Source organism: Dermochelys coriacea, chromosome 5, assembly GCF_009764565.3.
Source record: "Dermochelys coriacea isolate rDerCor1 chromosome 5, rDerCor1.pri.v4, whole genome shotgun sequence".
Lineage (NCBI taxonomy): Eukaryota > Metazoa > Chordata > Testudines > Dermochelyidae > Dermochelys > Dermochelys coriacea.
In genome coordinates, this window is record NC_050072.1 from 118,754,901 (window position 1) to 118,772,865 (window position 17,965).

Here is a 17,965-nt window from a genome sequence, read left to right on the forward strand (position 1 = left end):
TACTAGCTTACACTTAAGTGTTATTAAGAAGAAATGCCAAAGCAAGTAACCCTAATGGCTCTAGTCAGCTGTCCTTGGAGAGCACCCAAACCAGTCTGAATAAAATGTCTGAACATCACATAGAAACAGGATGATCAGGGCTTGCTATAAGTTGGTTCTGTTCTTTTCCTGATGCTTAAGAAGAAAGCCTATCCAATTTAGCTTGTAGTGAAGTATAAGATTAGATTAGACTCTACATGCATGTAGGCGGTTTGTTGTTTTAAAATCTTCTACCCTCCCACTGCTTTGTTCTAGCTGCTATAAAATTACTTTGTTTTAAGGAGCCTGTTGGTCAAAATCCCTGGTCACAGGTTCCCGAAGGGAGGAAATGTAAGTATCCTAAAGCAGGTCAAGAGCCACAGGGTGATAAACTGTTGGCATACATGCGATAATGTTCCTGGGTCCCAGTCTAGAGTGAAAGAAGCATGAGGTTCCACGCTGAGACAGGCCAGGGCAAGAAGCTCAACACCTGTAGGGATCTGCTCTCAGAGCAGCCAGGCAGGGGCCTATAACCGTGACATTCACCATTTTAAATCTTGCCTCATCTACATAAGAAACGAAAAAGCCACCTGTGCTTGGGTGTGTATTAAAACGTTTATAACTTTGTGTGTGTGTGGTGGGGGAGGGGTTAAAGCAAAGAGAAAATGAAGGAAAGATTCTCTCTCTCTGTTTTCGGGCACCATGGTGTTGCAACACAACACAGAAGTAATCTTCACTATGTGTCTGACCCAAAGTCAACTGAAGTCAATGGAGGGGATTCCATGTCAACCTCCTCCACACAGAATAAATGAGAAGCCCTGGGAAGCAGGGTGACAATCCATTGCAGACCACCCTGGTGCAAGGGGTAATGGTGACTAAAGGATGGTGTGCCTGGCCCATTGCAAGGGTTAAGGACATAACACCTTTGAGGTGACATGTATCTTTAGGGAGTTCCTGCATTCCCCTGACAGCATCTGTGAACAGCCCTTGCATGAGGGGGGACATGGTGTGGGGGAAAGGCTCTTTGTACATTTCCTCTGCCATTGCAGGCTCCAGTTTAGCAGATAACACCATTTTTCCTTTCATACTAACACACAGAATGAGGGCTTGATTCTGTGCAACACTCGCATTGGCTTCAGTATTGCAAGATGAGGCTTTGAGTGAGGGGACACGAGTCACTAGTTTTGCTTAACGAACTTAGTAGAAGTGCTGATCTAATAAGGAACAGGAAAGTATTAACACAGCCATTTAAATACTCAGCATGCTGAGGCGGTAAGTGATCAACTTGCTTTGTGTCCTCTCCCATTCATTAATTACATATTTGGTGTTGGAGAACCACGGTATGGACAGTGAATTGCAGCAGGGTTTCTCACTTGAATGGATTCCCTTTGCCTTAACAAAAGATGCACACTTACTAATCTTTAGGTAAAAGTAGCTTTTCCAGGTTACTTTTTTTTAATCCTGATTTTACTTCACATAATTAACCTAATTTGTTAATAATCTGAGATTGATTTTTGAATCAAATACTTCTCTTCCCCTCCTTGGTCTCTCAACCCTGGTAAATCCCCATTCTTTACCCTATCCCTGCCAACCTTCCCTCATGGAAGCAAAAAAGATCCACAGAAAGAAAGAACAAATGATACATTATGTGAAAGTTAAGAGTAATTGAAAATAAAAAGGTCATGTGACTAAGAAACTAACATTAGTCGGCATTTGTTTGCACACCACTTCAGTTTCTCTGTTCCAGAGTGTTTTTCTTTTCCCCACTTTTTGGAAGAATTAATACTAATTACTTTTAGCTCTGAAACAGATGAATTAGAAACATGATGAAAACAAGCTGACACATATCCAGGAACAAATGGTAGCTTGATCCTAATTATACGATTCTTTATCAGAAGATACATATACTGAATTAAAGTAGGTAACCAGCATAGTGTTTCCCAAAATGCTAAGTGCATTTACTGTGGCTTTGAGTCTTATGTTAGTGAAACAATAACAACAAAAATAATTTTTGTGACTATGGGGAAGTACTATTGCTGCCAAACTCTTTTGACTAATGTTCATTAAAGGCTTATGAGCCCATGTAAACTTCTTTATATGCTCCTGGACCATTTTTGGAATTGTTTCTTCCTGAAATAACATTTTAATTTCCTTAACAATAATAAGCCATTAGAAGTTTTTATGAACTTAATGAATATTTCAGCAATCATGTCCACAAAATACACTTGGAAATAAAAAAAATTAACTTCCCATTAAATGCCAATTTCTGAAAGTTCTCTCTTATTACTCCCCAAGAGCTTGCTCTTTTAAATCATTTGGTAGGTTTGTAGCACAGAATGGATATGTCAAAATAATTATTCTACTATAGTACAATTGAGATTTTGGACAGGATGGAAAAGCATCTCATCTTCAAAGCACAAGAATCATTTTTCTGTGAATCATATAAGTTAGAGACAGAAAAGAGCTATTAGATTGTTTGGGCTTGATCAGAGGACTTCCATGGGCTTTGGACCAGGTGTCTAGTCCTTCCTTGCCTCTGAAGAAATTTTCTTTTGCAATATATTTTTCTACTGTTTGCTCCAGTGTAGTGACTTGGGTGAAGTCTATTATTTCTCTTTGAAGACTATTCCACATTCTACCTCATGGTAAGGTAGTACTGAAGGAAGTCTAAATGGAAACTTAATAGAGCTGTTTCAACCCTTTGGGGTACATCAAGTTTATGAGCTAAAATAAACGTACTTTGCATTACTATAGTGCCTTTAACCAGAGGCTCTCAAAGCAATTTACAAATATGAATTAATCCTTGGAACACCCCTGTGAATTGGATAAATATTATTAATTTCATTTAACAGAAATTGAGAAAGGTTAAGCGGCATAAGCAAGGTATCCTTCTTAGGACTGATTTACTCTTAAAAAATAGATCAACCTAGCTACGTAATTCGGGGCTGTGAAAAACTTCATGCCCTGGGTGCTGTGGTTAGGTTGATGTAACCTCTGATGTACACACAGCTAGGTCAACAGAAAAAATACTGTGTTGAAATAGCTACCACCTCTCAGAGAAGTGGATTGACTACATACCTGGAAAACCCCTTTTGTTGATGTGGGAGGCATCCGCACTAGAGTGCTACAGAGCCACAGCTGCACAGATGCAACTGTGCCGCGCTATAGAGGGATTTAGACACAACCTAAATCAGTGGCAGGGCCCACAATAGAACCCAGAGCTCCTGAGTACCAATTCAGTGCTCTAACCACCAAAACCTCTATTTCCCCTATCTGCAGTTTGGTTCACAGGGGCTGGAAATAAATGACCGCAGGTTCACTTAGACATTCAGTCAGTGAACTTGACATTCTAAAGCAGAGGTTCTCAAACTGTGGTCCGCGGACCACCAGTGGTCCGCGAGCTCCATTCAGGTGGCCTGCCGATAATTCCCTCTAAGGTGCACACCTGGGTGGCCACACAGGAGAGAATGAAGGCCCAGCCACCTAATTAGTGGAGCTGCAGAGGCATGGCTCCAATTAGGTGCCTGGACCCTGGAGAAGACACACATGTAAGGTGAGGTGGTGGCTGTCATAAATATAAAGGGAAGGGTAAACACCTTTAAAATCCCTCCTGGCCAGAGGAAAAATCCTTTCACCTGTAAAGGGTCAAGAAGCTAGGATAACCTCGCTGGCACCTGACCACAATGACCAATGAGGAGACAAGGTACTTTCAAAGCTGGAGGGAGGGAGAGAGAAACAAAGGGTCTGTCTGTGTGATGCTTTTGCTGGGAACAAAAATGGAATCTTAGAACTTAGTAAGTAATCTAGCTAGATATGCATTAGATTATGATTTCTTTAAATGGCTGAGAAATTAGACTGTGCTGAATACAATGAATATTCTTGTCTTTGTGTCTTTCTTGTAACTTAAGGTTTTGCCTAGAGGGATTCTCTGTGTTTTGACTCTAATTACCCTGTAAGGTATTTACCATCCTGATTTTACAGAGGTGATTCTTTTTACCTTTTCTTATATTAAAATTCTTCTTGTAAGAAATTGAATGCTTTTTTCATTGTTCTTAAGATCCAAGGGTTTGAGTCTGTGGTCGCCTATGCAAATTGGTGAGGATTTTTATCAAGCCTTCCACAGGCGGGGGAGGGGGGTGCAAGGTTTTGGTGAGGATTTTGGGGGGAAAGACATTTCCAAACAACGTTTTCCCAGTAACCAGTCAAACGTTTGGTGGTGGCAGTGGAAGTCCAAGGGGAAAGGGTAAAATAGTTTGTACCTTTGGGAAGTTTTAACCTAAGCTGGTAAAAGTAAGCTTAGGAGGTTTTCATGCAGGTCCCCACATCTGTACCCTAGAGTTCAGAGTGGGGAAGGAACCTTGACATGGTGGCAGAGGTGAGATCAACTTGAAATCATTTTGAGATTTTTTTGAACCAGAAGCACAGATTTGAAAAGGAATTTTTTTTTCCCTTTGGGCTGCTTGAAAGCAGGTTAAACTGAAAACAGAGGGGTTTTTTTTTCTGCTTTGGGGCCAGAGCAGAAACAAAAGGGAATTGCCTTTTGTGAGCTGGAGTTTTCTCTACTTAAAGGCAGGATAGTTAACCTCCTGCAGGGAAATTCACCAGTCTTCACAGACCTGAAGTTTTTTTTTCCCCCCTAAGAGCAACTAGAGGGGGTTTCTGCCTATTTGCCTGGAGCCAAAGGTGTTAGGGGTTTTTTTTTTTTAGGATTTCTCTGTAGATTGACAATCACTATCAGAGAATATAGGTATCATATTCAGCACAGTCTAATTTCTCAGCCATTTAAAGAAATCATAATTAACACATATCTAGCTAGATTATTTACTAAGTTCTAAGACTCCATTCCTGTTTTGTCCCTGGCAAAAGCATCACCAGACAGACCCTTTGTTTCTCCCTCTCTCCAGCTTTTAAAATATCTTGTCTCCTCATTGGTCATTGTGGTCAGGTGCCAGCAAGGTTATCCTAGCTTCTTGACCCTTTACAGGTGAAAGGATTTTTCCTCTGGCCAGGAGGGATTTTAAAGGCATGCTTTACCCTTCCCTTTATACTTATGACAGTGGCCTTGGGGGGAATAGGGGGTAGGTGGGAGAGTGGGGTGAGAAGACGGGTGGGGGGAATTTGGGACGTGCAGGGCTGCGGTGGCCAGAGAAAGAGGTGACTTTCCCCAGCTCCAGGGCTGCGGCTGCCAGGAAGAGATGGGCCTCCTTCCCAGCCTCAACTCTGTGGCTCTGCTTGGGGAAGAGAGGGAGAGACCCCCCTCCTTCCCAGTCCCAGCTGAGGGGCTGGGAAGGCAGGCGAGAGAGGGCATATACATCACATTACAAAGGTAAGACTACTGATATTAAAATATGAGTTGTGTGCTTTTATTTGTAGAACAAAAAATGTTTATTATTAAGGGTTTTTTTATATCGTGCTTTTATCCAAAGAGCTTTACAATAGTTAGCTAACAGTACAAACACCATTTGGAAACACCATTAAGTGGTCCACCGAGATACCGCAGCAATTTTCAAGTGGTCCATGAAAAAAAAGTTTGAGAACCACTGATCTAAAGCATGCCTTCCAACCATCCCTTTTTTCTAACCCCCTACCCAAGAGCTTCTTACTACAGTGGGTTGGTTTCTTTTTTCAAATAAGTTTCTAAGTTGACAAAAATGGCACAATATGGATGTCATGACCCCTTCACGCTGCGCTTGAAGCCCCCACACTTAGGTCTCAAGCTTCTTGACATCACCTTTCCTGGGGCAGAGTCCTGCAAGTTTCTTCCTCTAATCCAGGGATTTAGGCTGAAATGCCTTTTGCAAATCATTCTGATTATCCATCAGGTCAGAGCACCTGCAGTTCTACTCTCTGTTAGCACTGGGGTTTTCAAATATTGTCATAGAGCCTTCCTGAGCTATGAAAAAAATTACGGTGCCTCCCTATAGTTTACTAAAACAATATGACAAACTGAAAACCCTGTATGTTGCAAAAAATGAATACAAAGGTAGATATTTGATCAATTATAGGTCAGTATGAGTTTCAAAAGTATTAAATTTAAGTTCAAAAACAGTACAAATGGAAGCAGCTAAAATAAAACTTCACAAACATTTTAGGAAACATGACCCAAAACAATGATATATTAAGTCAGTATAATATCCACCAGTCCTATCTTATCAGTGGAAGGGGTGTGTTGGTTTCCTCACTGTACAAAGTAGTGGCATTCAGGGTTTCAGTGTAGAAAGGAAGAGAAGTAAGTCATCTTCAATAGAAAGCCAGGAGCGATACTTTGTTTTGATTGCAGTTAATGCTGAGAAACCTGACTCACCTAGGGAGGTAGGTGAAAAAGGAAGGAGTACTTTATGACAGTGGTTCTCAAAGCCGGTCCGCCGCTTGTTCAGGGAAATCCCTGGTGCGCCGGACCAGTTTGTTTACCTGCCACGTCCGCAGGTTCGGTCGATCGCGGTTTCCACTGGCTGCGGTTCGCCACTCCAAGCCAATGGGGGCTGCGGGAAGCGGCGCGGGCCAAGGGACATGTGAAATAATTACAAGATGTGGCTTGTGTCATCAGACCTTGCTGCTATCAATTATTATGTTCAGTACAGTGTTGAAAAACCTTTTAAATTGAGAATTTGTGGTAAGCAAACAACAAAAAGTTAGGAAGTTCAGCTTGGATAAGCATGCAACATTTATCCATATTGTGTGAGCCTTTGTAGGGAATGGGAGGGAAAGCAAAGAGACCCCCTCACCTTGTGCTTGTCCCATAATACTGTTGTGGTAAATTGGTTTCCTCGTCTCCTCTAGCAGCAACAGCAGTTGTCAAGGAATGATTGCCTGACATTTCTATTTATGATTTCTGTTCCAGAATTTTCTTGAAGCCCATGTCCCCAACCCATGACAGTAGTTTTGAGGAAGGGGACAGAATCTGCTCTGAGGTTCTTTCCAACTACACCACTTTTCAGAGATGAAGTCTCTACACCCTTTAGACAAGATGGGGCCCTGCAGTCTCTAGAAGTGTAACAAATCCTTGCCTATCACATGGCTGCTTGGGGCAGAGTATGAAAAGAAGGGGAAGGTAGGTCAAAGGGGACCCAAGGCTCACAATCATGCTAGCTCTCATTGGCTAAGCTGTACCTCCACCTGTGCACCTGCAGCTACACTGCTATTTATACATGTGCTCAAGTGTGTGCACATAAGCAGGGGCACCACAGCCCTAGCTCACAGTGTAGATGTAGCCTGAGAGAAACGGTGTGTTCTGTTCCCTTCTGGCTGGCTAAAAAGGAGAATGCTTATGGGAATTATTGCACAGTGTTTCCCAACTGATTTACTGGGCTTTTTGTCAACAATGAAACAAGCCCTTAAGAAAGGACCTTAAAAGATTAATGGTTGAAAGTTTATTTCCCTTATCTTACTCATGAAAGATCCCACTATTTCCAAAGCTCCAGGTGTATGATTTATTGGCAATAGTTCTAGGTCCACTACTGACCCTTTTAAATTCCATGTGAGAGGTGAGGCTTTCTAGGAGCATCATGCAATATGAAACATTATTAACACCAATAGCATGAGCAGCAGCATCCAGAGAATACTATTAAATATAATAAAAGTAACTGATTAAAGCTTTGGTGCCCATTTAAGGGGATAACTCAAAGCTGTAAAGTAGGATTATGCTTTCTGCTGAGTTTGCCCTCATTGCTCATACAGACTGAGATTGTGGATATTGCTTTCCTTCAAAACGTTACCCCTTTTGGCCATTAGCCAAAATTTGAAGTCTAGGTTTCAATTAGGAGGAGAAATTGATATTGGAGTCAGATAGTTCTTTGATGCAATCCTCTTTATTTACAAACCATGTGTCGTCAGATGTTTGGCTACAGGTGTGTGTTCTCTCTGCGTGCTGCACTGGCTCTGGCCAGAGAGCCCGTATAGCAGGCTCCGATCGAACTGCCCAATAAGACCACAAGACTTGGTTTAGTAGCTAAGGTGCCCGGCCAGGTTTATTGTCAATGAAGCACGGTAATGGCACCTGGCAGACTCTACAAGGATTCTAAGACATGTATGCATGTGACAATGGACGCACCGCAGTCAGTGGCAGGACTTTCCACTGTTCTTTGTCTGACCAAAGACACTCCCTCTGAGATACATCTTTATATACTAATGCAAACAAGCTACGTATTGCCCCTGACGTATCAGGCTGCCACCCTCTGACATAGCAAGGTGCCACCCATTACCTTGTATATGTTGGTTTGATCGAAACATCTCTAGCCATCATGCTGTCATCCTGACCTTATGTTTAGGATGGGTCAGTTTGTTTCTATTATCTGTGGGGAATGTGCTGGTGTAGAGGTGTTCTGGTGCCACCTTTCTGGACTGTGTTTGCATATATATTCTTGTGGGCCTAGAACTAATAGGAATGCATGTTTCTTCAATATCAGCCCTGTTCTTGCCAGATTCTGTGAGCAGGGACTGCCTCTTGCTCACAACTTAACTTCGCTTTATATCAGCAAAGTTTTGACTGCTTTAGCCCAGGCTTCAGGCCTCATATCAGGCTTCTGATCCATGGGCTTATGTTTCAGGCCCTTTTCTTACTACACCATGTACAATGTCCTATTTCTCTGAGCACAGCATGAATCAAAAATCAGGAGACATATCTTTCCTCACAGTTCCAAGACCCTTTCTAGCCAGCACTTAGCTCTAAAGCTCTCTTTCTTGGGGCCACATTCCCAGTGCTTGCTCTGGCTGCATCCTTGGCTTTCTGCTGATTCTCTCTTAGGTTCTCTGCTGTTTCTCCTTTCTGTCACAGTGACAGACACATACAACGTCATCAGACAATACCCAAAAAACCCTCTTTTCATATGTACTTGTGTTTTGGGTGGAGGCAGCTATTGTTCCTTAAAGTTGCTTAGTTGTTTCTTAGATTTATCAAGACTGAAGAGTGGCACCTATATCCAGCAGTTTCAGCAAGGTTTAATCCGATCCATAACCGCAATGAGAACACATAGCAGTGGTGGACATAATTGAAAATAAATGATGTTGTGTCATGTTTTTTGCTGCACTAAGATCCACTTAGCAAAAGACTCTATGTTTGGGCCTACTGTTATCTTTTGGGAATGTGCTCTGACTTATGAAATCTAGCTACATTCCCTCAGGAACCATATGCCAGATGCAAGCTGACTGAACAGAGTTGTGTGCTGGTTAGATAGGGCTCCCTCCTCCTCCCAACATACGGCACAAAGGAACCGAGAGAGAATCTGGCTCATATTTTCACAGTATTGTTATGATTCATCTCATTTGTTTATTCATTTAAAATTGAAGGAGACAGTTTTTAACAGTATAATTTATTGGAAAATTAGGTATTTTTTTCCAAACCGCAAATATGACTTTTCCTTATTTTAGCAACATGTGATTCATTTGGGTGAATGTCATCTTCAGTAGATGTAGTAATTTGCTTTACAATGAATGCCTCATGATCTACTTTGATTTTTAAGTAAAGGGTACCTCTTTAGTATAAGTTTATAGTTTATCAAAAAAAGCTGATGCTTCTTTTTCAACTGACATATGAAATTTTCAAATCATTGAAATCATTTGTTACATTCAATGACATGTTTACCAGAAACTTTTAAAGGGCAAAATATTGAGTGCATACCATAACCAAGGGAGTACATTCATCTTGGTGCATTTTATTTTTCCCAACAGACTAAAAATTCATCTGTTTTTATCAACCTAATCCAATTTTAATTGTATTCTATTTTGGGTTTGAATTTAGTTTGACTGTGTCTTTTGATTTATTACTGATGAACAAACCAAAGTACTTTAAATCATCATGAGTCAATCTGAATTGCCACATCTCAAAACAGGCTTTGAATCAACCTCTGACAGTCAGTAAACTTCCATTTTATTTATTTTATAATTAAACAATGTTCCAGATTTCTTAATGAATAGCAGTACTGCTGGAACTGTTTTATTTTCCAGTTTCAGAATGAATAGTAGAGTGTCATCAGCATAAAGCACATGATTTCTCTATACAGTATTAATTTTCACCTAAGGTGTCACCTGAAATTAGAAAAAAAAAAATCTCAATTGCTTCACTGCATTGTTTTAGGATAACACTGGGCATCCTTTACAGCCAAGGATAAAAGATATCAGGTATATTTATGATATAGAAGTAAAACATACGTATTTAATTAATGTAGTAACACAGGCCCTCAGACCAACCAAGGCCTCAAGCCTAAAGAAAGACTTGAGAGATCCAATTAACAATTAAGTGACTCTAGAACTTAAGTTGTCACAAGATAGCAATGACATTATATAACAAGATGTCATAAGAGAGAACACTGCGTTAAGGAAGTGTTGCAAAACTGCTGATACTTCGGAAATATACCAGTATGTTATAATGTACCAGTTAAAGCTGGTTAGTATATTTTCAGGATTTTTTGCTGTTATTGGGTGTCCACAATGTGCTAACCACAAGTTATGATGGTGATTGAGTAGCATAAATGTTAGTGAGTATAAGGAGAACTAACAAGTTAGCCTATAAAAAGGGGCATCCCAAATTTAGTGGTGTGTGGAAGTACAGAAAAGGGTTGAAACTGCCATAAATATGTATGAACCCCAGCGGGCATCAATTTAGCACATTATAAAACCTGTATCTCTGCCTGAATGCCTTGGGAGATGCCAAGCTGACACTCACTGGTGATGATGACCATGATGAGGAAGATAATGACTCTCCAGGGTTCTACAGCAAAATATGTGAGCAATGCTCATCATAGGGCTAAACATTTTGCACTAACTGTATATCTGCTGAGATATTGGTGGGATTGTTTATCTGCTCCGTGGATTTGTTAGTAAAGGGACTGGTGATCATTGCAATTGTTTCTCATGTGCTTCTTGGGTTTTAGTCTAATGATACTGGTGGTAATCTTCCTGATGCTACAGCAACTCAGGAGACCACACCTTTAGTGACCTCTGTGGTCTAAGGTTAATCAATCTACCAATCCATCAATTAGTCTACACCCCAGGAAGTTCTGATAGACAGAAAAAATAATCTATCTGTCCTAATCCCCTTTTACAGGCAAAAAGATCTCTCTGGACATGGTCAAATCTCTAATTGTTGGAAATTTAAAGGCACCAGATGTTTACCCAAAATAACTAGAGGGGATATGTGTGTCCCTTTTAAGATCTAAAAGCTATTATCCCATTTGTAGATATACTAACTATGCTTTGGCATACAGAGGCATTGTCCAATCACGGAAAAAAGTATCCACTTCCACCTGTAAAATATGCAGTAGAAAATTCCAACCAACACTACCAAACATTTTTTTTTGTTGGCATCTAGAGAGACCAGCTCAGATTTTTAAAGATATATAGCTGCTGAACTCCTTGGGAGTTGACACCTAAATATCTGGACAAACCTGGCCCACAGTAACTAAAGGCTTTATTTTATCCTCACATAAAATATCAACTCCCTTGCATCCTCCAATATCATCTACTTTCCATATAGCCCATTTGCTTAGGAAGGTTTATATTTGGGTGGACCATTTCCAGTCCTCTCATTAAATTCTTTTCTATTATTTTGCAGTCTACTTTTAATAAAATTATTGGCTGCTAAATTGAGTAACACCTATATATTCCTAGATTTAAGAATTTTACCGTATTGTAGTAATATTTGTTTAAATGTTTGTTGGAAAAGTTTACCTATTTTTTTTTTTTTTTTTTTTTTTAACAAATAGGCATTTACTCTACTGAAAACCCTTGTGATGCAGGCCTTTTGCTGCTTTTCATGGACAGAACTACATTTGCTATTTCTTATTCTGTTATGTTCAATGAGAAGCCTTTTTTCTGTGGTTTCATTAACATGGACATTCTATTTAACAAACAAAAATAATCTCTTGATGTATGATTTATCCCTTTATTTGTGATCCTTATGATGACTGGTTGTGGTGGTATTTTTTATTATACTTTTACCAACATTTGTCTAGAGAAATGTAAATTACCTTATCTTGAAGGAAGGTTTTCATTTAATCCAATTTTCATATCTACATTGGGTTTTCCTTAAGGGTTTGTCAAGGTCCCTTCCCCACTCTGAACTCTAGGGTACAGTTGTGGGGACCTGCATGAAAACCCCCTAAGGTTATTTTTACCAGCTTAGGTTAAAACTTCCCCAAAGGTACAAACTATTTTACCTTTTGCCCTTACTTTTTTGCTGCCACCACCAAGTGTCTAACAAATATATTATCAGGAAAGAGCCCTCTTGGAAATGTCTTTCCTCCCCAAATCCTCCCCAAACCCTAGACCCCCTTTCCTGGGGAAGGCTTGATAAAAATCCTCACCAATTTGCATAGGTGAGCACAGACCCAAACCCTTGGATCTTAACAACAATGAAAAAAGCAATCAAGTTCTTAAAAGAAGAATTTTAATAGAAGAAAAAGTAAAAGAATCACCTCTGTAAAATCAGGATGGTAAATACCTTACAGGGTAATCAGATTCAAACATAGAGAATCCCTCTTGGCAAAACCTTAAGTTACAAAAAGACAAAAACAGGAATATACATTCCATTCAGCACAGCTTATTTTCTCAGACATTTAAAGAAATCATAATCTAATGCATATCTAGCTAGATGACTTACTAAGTTCTAAGATTCCATTCCTGTTCTGTTCCTGGCAAAAGCATCACACAGACAGAGAGAACCTTTGTTTCTCCCACCATCCAGCTTTGAAAGTATCTTGTCTCCTCATTGGTCATTTTGGCCAGGTGCCAGCGAGATTATCCTAGCTTCTTAACCCTTTACAGGTGAAAGGGTTTTTCCTCTAGCCAGGAGCGATTTAAAGGTATTTACCCTTCCCTTTATATTTATGACAGGGTTTATTTCAACATTTGACCTGAACCCTTTTAAAACAATGGCCTCTCTGTGGAAAATCATTTGACTTCTGTCCATTTCTGTATAAAGTGGGTCATGAGATGAGAGGTAGATGGTTTCAGTTTTCTAGAAATATACCATTGTTTGTGACAGGTTTGCTATCAGTTGCTTCACATACTATATACTGCACTTAATTATGGTATTTTTATTACAACAGATTAAGAGCACAATATCAGTGATTCATTATGCTTGAAATCACTTTTCCCCATCACTATGGTTTATTATATCTAGAATTTTGTGAATTCTGCTTGTTTGGGCTTGCAAACACCAGTTGGTTAAATTTGCAATGGTTTGAACTGCCTGGATTTCACTTGGAGGCTTGCTAGAATCTTGGGATTCAGGTAAACTCAAGTGGATACTCTCAAAACTCCCCAGTTATCACATAGTTTACAAAATCCAAGCATTTAGAAAATAGAAAATTAGTATTTAAGGACATCATAAATCATTCACTGCCCACATAAAAGCTAACCACAAACACAGTAGCTGTACTATTATATTATGCACACTCTTTTGCTTTTCCTCCGTCTGCAAGAGCAGACTAGATACTGTTTTAAATGTAGGAAGGATGCCATTTCTAAACAAGTCTAAACATTTGAACTTGTTCTCCTCTTGTATTCACATTGGCATTTACAGATTCCAAGTCCCGAAGGGACCATTGTGATCATCTAGTCTCACCTCCTATATAAAACAGGCCATAGAACTTCTAGAAATAATTTATAGAGCATATCTTTTAAATAAAAATCCAGTCATGATTTTAAAATGGTCAGTGGTGGAGAATTCATCACTACCCTGGGCAGATTTTTCCAATGGTTATTAGTCTCACTGTTAAAAATGCGTACCTTATGTCCACTCTGAATTTGTCTAGCTTCAACTTCCACCCATTGCATTATGTGATGCCTTTCTCTGCTAGATTGAAAGCCCAGTATTAAATATGTGTTCCCCATCTACGTATTTACAGATTGTAATCAAGTGACCCCTTAATCTTCTTTTTTTAGCTGAATAGATTAAGCTCCTTGAGTCCATTCTTATAAGGCACGTTTTCTAATCCTTTAATCATTTTTGTGTCTCTTCTCTGAACCCTCTCCAATTTATCAACATCGTTCTTGAATTGTGGACAACAGAACTGGACAAAGTATTCCAGCAGTGGCCACAGCAGTGCCAAACACAGAGGTAAAAAAATCTCTTTACTCCTACTTGATATTAGTATGTTTATGCATCCAAGGATCACATTAGCCCTTTTGGCCACGGCATCACACTGGGAGCGGATGTTCAGCTGATTATCCACCACAAACCCCAAATCTTTTTCAGAGGCATTGCTTCCCAGGATAAAGGCCCCCATCCTGTAAGCACAGCCTACATTGTTTGTTCCTAAATGTATGCATTTACATGTAGCCATATAAAAACGCATTTGGTTTGCTTGCACCCCATTTACGAAACAATCCATATTGCTCCATATTAGTGATTTGTCCTCTTTGTTATTTACTACTCCCCTAATTTTTGTGTCAACTGCAAACTTTATCATGAGGATTTTATGTTTTCTTCCAGGTCATTAATAAAATGTTAACTGGTAGAAGGGCAAGAACCAATCCCTGCCAGACACCACTAGAAAGACATCTGTTCAATGACAATTGTCCATTTACAATTAACTTGTTAGCCAGCTTTTAATCAATTTAATAAATGCCATATTAATTGTAGATCTTTCAAGATTTTTAATCAAGATGCCACACAATACCCAGTCAACTGCCTTGCAAAAGTCTATGTGTATTATATCATCACTATTACCTTTATCAACTAAAGTTATATAGGTTGTACAGGATATTGCTATTTTATATGAGTTATGAAAATGGTTTATTTTACATTATTTTCTTGGTATATTCAGGATGTACTGTAACATGCAATATTTACACAATATTGCTGTTTAACAAATAAATAATTAGTAACAATATTTTATCTTGACAAAAGATTTGATTAAATACCAATGAAATGAACTGGAAGGCTGTTTGTAAGTCTAAAGTCTCCTTGTATCTCTCTCTCCCTGTGACCAAGCCTTACCAAGTTAGGTGCCCTCTTCCAATGTTAAGTGTGAAACTAGCAAATAATAAGAGTGACACTGTTTTGAATAGGAGGCAGAAACATCTTGTGGGCTGGAAGTTGTGGAGGTCTCTCCCTCAAGATTTAAGCTTTGCTACAAACCTTACCACCTACAAAACAAAATACAAGACTCATCTCTTCCCTGTAAAGATAATATGTAATTTACAATGAATGAAAACTCATCTTTAAGTGCAGGGAAAGAGAACCTGTGTATAGACTACCTAGCGAAATAATAAAATTCCATGAGGCATTCGAATATTATGGTAAAGAATGTGGAATAAATACCAGTCAGGTAATCTTACATTAGGATAAGAATAGTATCTCCAGGGGGCTCTAGGAGGAATGTGCTCATGGCAGGCCTACTGTCAAGGTTCCTTCCCCACTCTGAATTCTAGGGTACAGATGTGAGGATCTGCATGAAAAACCCCCTAAGCTTATTTTTACCAGCTTGGGTTAAAACTTCCCCAAGATACAAACTATTTTACCTTTTGCCCCTGGATTTTATTGCTGCCACCACCAAGTGTCTAACAAATATACAACAGGGAAAGAGCCCGCTTGGAAACATATTTCCCCCCCAAAACTCTCCCAAACCCTACACCCCTTTTCCTGGAGAAGACTTGATAAAAGTCCTCACCAATTTGCATAGGTGAATACAGACCCAAACCCTTGGATCTTAAGAATGATGAAAAAGCATTCTGGTTCTTAAAAGAAGAATTTTAATTAAAGAAAAAGTAAAGAATCACCTCTGTAAAATCAGGATGGTAACTACCTTACAGGGTAATCAGATTCAAAACATAGAGAATCCCTCCAGGCAAAACCTTAAGTTACAAAAAGACACAAAAACAGGAATATACATGCCATTCAGCACAACTTATTTTATCAGCCATTTAAACAAAACAGAATCTAACGCATATCTAACTAGATTGCTTATTAACTCTTTACAGGAGTTCTGACCTGCATTCCTGCTCTGGTCCCTGCAAAAACAACACACAGACTGAGAGAGCCTTTGTTTCTCCCCCGCCTCCAGCTTTGAAAGTATCTTGTCTCCTCATTGGTCATTTTGGTCAGGTGCCAGCAAGGTTATCCTAGCTTCTTAACCCTTTACAGGTGAAAGGGGTTTTCCTCTAGCCAGGAGGGATTTAAAGGTTTTTACCCTTCCCTTTATATTTATGACAATATATACCTAAACTTTTTTTTTTTTGAGCAGTGAAGCCTGGCTTCATCCCTGTTCAACCCTCCAAGTGCTCTCTGAGGTGAGAGAGAGCACTGGGGACAAGGCTACATCCTCATAGCCATTCAGTTCCAGTGACACCCACTTCTTGCACCTTGTCCTTGGGAGTGCAGACAAACTGTGGCTGCCTCCTCAATGGGACCAATCAAGATAAAACATATTCCTCACCAACACAATTACCCTGGGGCAGCAGTAATATGAGCCATAGTTATCAAATCAAAACAAGTATTTACGTTAGTTCACTGGTTTTATGATATTGGGCCAGCTACTCAGCTGAGTTTACACTGAGCAGAGAAGGAGCTGGGGGAAAAGAAGCTACCTTGCTGCTGGCCTGGGGACTAAAACAGCACCGGGTTCAACTTAGAGCAACTCTTAGACCACTTTAAATTAAACTGGCTGCAGAAGTCCTATGGGACTGCACTGCAAAGGAGCCACAGCCAAGATTAAGCCTTTGGACCTCTTTGCTCCAATAAAATAATGTAGCTGGTACACAGTTTTCAACATTTATACTATAAATGGAAAACTTGGCAGAAATTAAGTAGATAATAAAGTTTCTGTGGCTAGAATAATGAAACAGCCCAAATGCAGAATGGTAAACTATGGCACTATAAAGGTAACAGACTTACCCGCTAAAGGTTCTTGAGTTAGACTTTGACAAAACCTGTAATAATGCCTGTGTGTCCCAGTTTCCTCTAAACAGTAGACTATAGCTATTGTACACTAAGAAGGACAAGCTGATAATGGAAATTAGAAATTCCTTAACCCCTATTTTGTATGTGTAGTTAGATCAAACTAATATTTAAGGCAGAAAGATATATCTGAATCTCTATAGAAAATGCTACAGATTAGTGAAATCAATCATAGAACATTAGGGTTGGAAGGGACCTCAGGAGGTCATCTAGTCCACCCCCTGCTCAAAGCGGGACCAACCCCAACTAAATCATCCCAGCCAGGGCTTTGTCAAGCCAGGCCTTAAAAACCTCTGAGGATGGAGATTCCACCACCTTCCTAGGTAACCCATTCCAGTACTTCTCCACCCTGCTAGTGAAATAGTGTTTCCTAATATCCAACCTAGACCTCCCCACTGCAACTTGAGACCATTGCTCCTTATTCTGCCATCTGCCACCACTGAGAACAGCCGAGCTCCATCTTTTTTGGAACCCCCCTTCAGGTAGTTGAAGGCTGCTACCAAATCTCCCCCCCCCTTCTCTTCTGCAGACTAAATAAACCCAATTCCCTCAGCCTCTCCTTATAAGTCATGTGCCCCAGCTCCCTAATCATTTTGGTTGCTCTCTGTTGGACTCTAATTTTCCCATATCCTTTCTGTAGTGGGGGGGCCCAAAACTGGATGCAGTACTCCAGATGTCACCTCACCAGTGTTGAATAGAGGGGAATACTCACTTCCTCGATCTGCGGGCAATGATCCTACTAATGCAGCCCAATATATCATTAGCCTTCTTGACTACAAGGGCATACTGTTACTCGTATCCAACTTCTTGTCCACTGTAATTCACAGGTCCTTTTCTGCAAAACTGCCGCTTAGCCAGTCAGTCCCCAGCCTGTAGCAGTGCATGGAATTCTTCCATCCTAAGGGCAGGACTCTGCACTTGTCCTTCTTGAACCTCATCAGATTTCTTTTGGCCCAGTCCTCCAGTTTGTCAAAGTCACTCTGGACCCTATCCCTATCTTCCAGCATATCTACCTCTCCATGCACAGGTTAGTGTCATCCGCGAACTTCT